Raw genomic sequence first — 3644 nt, forward strand, 5'->3', positions numbered from 1 at the left:
ATTGGAAATGTGTGTGACAAATTCAAGAAAACAGTGAGTTTGAAAAATCACTCAGATCCAGTTACTGATGATCTTTTCTAGAGGTCCCAACAAATGTGTTCAGGCCATTTTTGAAGATCTTTGTAGAAGAAGCAACTCTTGATACAAACGCATGCAGGTCTACAGGTGACTGCTGTTCAGGGGGCAGACAGCACTTTTTCAATGAGCTGTAATGGCTCCAACACATTTGTCCACCTCTGTCCGTGTAAACCTGTCACTGGGTGGCAATTATGGATGTTGTAGTTTGCCGATGTACAGTACATTGCACTCCATTAGCCTCTGCATGTCCGCACCCATAAAGTCACTCATTATTTGTCCTGTAAAGTAATGGTGTCGATGGTCTCAATTGTTTTCACCGTGGATTCGTGTACGCCAAACTAACTGGTGCTCAGTCTGCAGTCTTAACCGCTACTGAGCCTTTACAGAGCTGCAGCGACTAAAAGTAGAGCTGCACACACGGACACTGGAGCCATGCTGAGGTGCGATGAGGACAACACTCCATGCGCTGCTCACCTCCTTCCTCCTACCATCTCTACTGTGAAACATGGTGATGGTGGTGCTGGCGCTTCTCAGTGGCAGGGCCAGGGAGACCTGCCAGAACATACATTGAGGTCCTTAAAGGAAACCTTCATAATTTTACAAAATGCACTTCTCAACATCATGACGTTTGCCCTCCACTGAAAGTCAGTAAAGTCTTTTAACACACCTCTGTCCCTTCAGTCTTTGCTTCGCTCACACATGCAGCAGCCACAGGTAGAAATTGGTGGAAGCGTCCCCAGAGATCAATTTCCTGAGGCAAACGCTGGGGCGGTCACATGATTCTTTCTCCCGGATGAAATGATCCGTCTCAATATTTCAGAAATCGCTACATTTATGCTGTAGGGCTGAACGTGCAGCGCTAAGCTCAGCAGCAGAATCGCAGGAGACGGAGGACTCAGACTTGTTTTCATATTGAAGGTGGCCGATGGTGAGGTTTTAACTCTCTGTAAGTGGCCTTGCATATGTAAATGGAGTTATTTTTACAAAACCAGATTTTTGCCTTAACAGGAGTTACTCAACTTATCCCGGTTCTGTGTGTGCACATGCAAATAAACCACACTCGGTACCAGTGTGTCTTCTCCGCAGGAATACGCACAACATGGACGGCCCGCTGCAGCTGTCCATTTTGTCAGTGAATTCTAGTTTAGTAAGAAAGATGTGTGCCCTGCGGTGGGCTGGCGCCCTGCCCAGGGTTTGTTTTCCTGCCTTGCGCCCTGTGTTGGCTGGAATTGGCTCCAGCAGACCCCCGTGACCCTGTAGTTAGGATATAGTGGGTTGGATAATGGATAAGAAAGGTTACACCTTGCCTGATGAAGGGGCCTTAGCTGCCTTGAAAGCTTGCATTTGTAATCTATTTAGTTAGTCAATAAAAGGTGTCATTTCACCCTACTTTCTCCGGTATCAATCTATGGCTAACACCCTACTGCTACAGTTTAGTAAGAACACAGAGGAAGAAGTCTGATGAACGAGACAAGACCATTCACTCCAGAACTTTCTAATCTGGTGGTCCCAAAATTTCAGCTAAATGCTTTTTACACCTCTTCATCACAGGAAAATTTCCTTCCAGCAAATTCCCAGGTTGGGAAACACCACCACTGTTCCCCTGGGTTCACACACCTTTGTCTCATGCGCGAAGAAACATCACTCACAGATGAGATCATCAAACAGACGTTAAGGCCATGTCACATCACAAGACTTTTCCAGAGATTTTCTCTCGTAGCCTTCATTTAAATAATCTTAAGGAGTCAGAGGAAGTTGGTGGCACGCTTCTGTGAAGCCAGTCACCTAATGTGACATGTCCAGCGACTCACTCTAACTAGTCCTTGACTTGCTCCTTGAAGAGGTTTGATTTTATGCCTAACTGGGTGGGCTCTGTGTGCAGGAGAGCTGACAACCAATGAATGCTCTTGTGCAAGAACAATGCAGAGGATGTAGATAGATACTTTATTAATCCCAAGGGGAAATTCATATTCTCCAGCAGCAGCATACTGATACAAAAAAACAATATTAAAGATTGATAACAATGCAGGTAAAAACAGACAATAACTTTTTATAATGTTAACTTTTACCCCCCCGGGTGGAACTGAAGAGTCGCATAGTTTGGGGGAGGAACGATCTCCTCAGTCTGTCAGTGGAGCAGGACGGTGACAGCAGTCTGTCGCTGAAGCTGCTCTTCTGTCTGGAGATGACACTGTTTTGTGGATGCAGTGGATTCTCCATAATTGATAGGAGCCTGCTTAGCGCCCGTTGCTCTGCCACAGATGTTAAACTGTCCAGCTCCATGCCAACAATAGAGCCTGCCTTCCTCACCAGTTTGTCCAGGCGTGAGGCGTCTTTCTTCTTAATGCTGCCTCCCCAGCACACCACCGCGTAGAAGAGGACGCTCGCCACGACCGTCTGATAGAACATCTGCAGCATCTTATTGCAGATGTTGAAGGACGCCAGCCTTCTAAGGAAGTATTGTACATTATAAGTATTGTACACTACATAAGTATGGAGTGCTGAAGAATAAGGAATGAGGGCATTTTGGACCTCACAAACAGAACAGAATCAGCTGTCTGGTGTCTCCTGTTTTACATCCCAGGACAGAATTAAAAAAAGGGTTGAGATGGCAGCTGAACTCACAACAGCTGTTACTCATTCATAGATCGTCAGCTCTACCAGGTAACATGTTGTTGGAAAGTCGATAAATGTGACATGGGCAGCGATTTTCAGTTGTGTAAACCAGGGGTCCTCAATCACAGTCCTGGAGGGCCGCAGTGGCTGCAGGTTTTTGTTCAAACCCAGTTGCTTAATTAGAAAGCAATTCTTGCCAATAATATAATTTCATAACTTGTTAGTGCTTTAACTCTGCTATGTCAGGTCATTCTCCTATCCTAGGTTTTCTTCCCCTTTCTAAGGATATCATCCAAATGATTTGAAGGCTAAAATGGATGAGCAATTCTCAGTCCTTCACTTTCCTTCCAAGTATTTAATTAAACCCAATAGTGCATGATAAACACACACAAAGGTGTAAATGGTAACAAGTTAAATGGAGAAATGCTGGTATCTTTTGTCATTTGCATGTCATTGCTAATTATGAGCAATTAAAAATCAAGAATACAGCTGTTTAAGAATAAAATACACACTAAGGGTTCAAAAATCTTAACGAGCGAGACAACTAAAGTGAAGCAGAAGTGTTACTTGAGCAATAAGTGCTACTTATTAAGCAACTGGGTTGGAGCAAAAACCTGCAGCCACTGCGGCCCTCCAGGACCGTGATTGAGGACCCCTGGTGTAAACCAACACAGTCTGGCAACAAAGTGAGCAATTGAAGTTACATCCCACGAGTAGAAGTCACGTAATGGGACATCGGCTTTAAACTAAAACAGACAAGGGCCCGCTAACGGTGTACGGTCACAACGCCTGGACCTTGACCACCACAGCGCACACGGGACACACACGGTACAGCCAGACAAAACGTTTTAGCTTGTTCTTAAAACTGCTGAAAATGCTCCTGTTATGTGAAATGCGTCAAATCACAGATACGTAACGATGATGCTCATATAAAAATACGCCATCAATGA

Source organism: Erpetoichthys calabaricus, chromosome 15 (genome assembly GCF_900747795.2).
Source record: "Erpetoichthys calabaricus chromosome 15, fErpCal1.3, whole genome shotgun sequence".
NCBI lineage: Eukaryota > Metazoa > Chordata > Cladistia > Polypteriformes > Polypteridae > Erpetoichthys > Erpetoichthys calabaricus.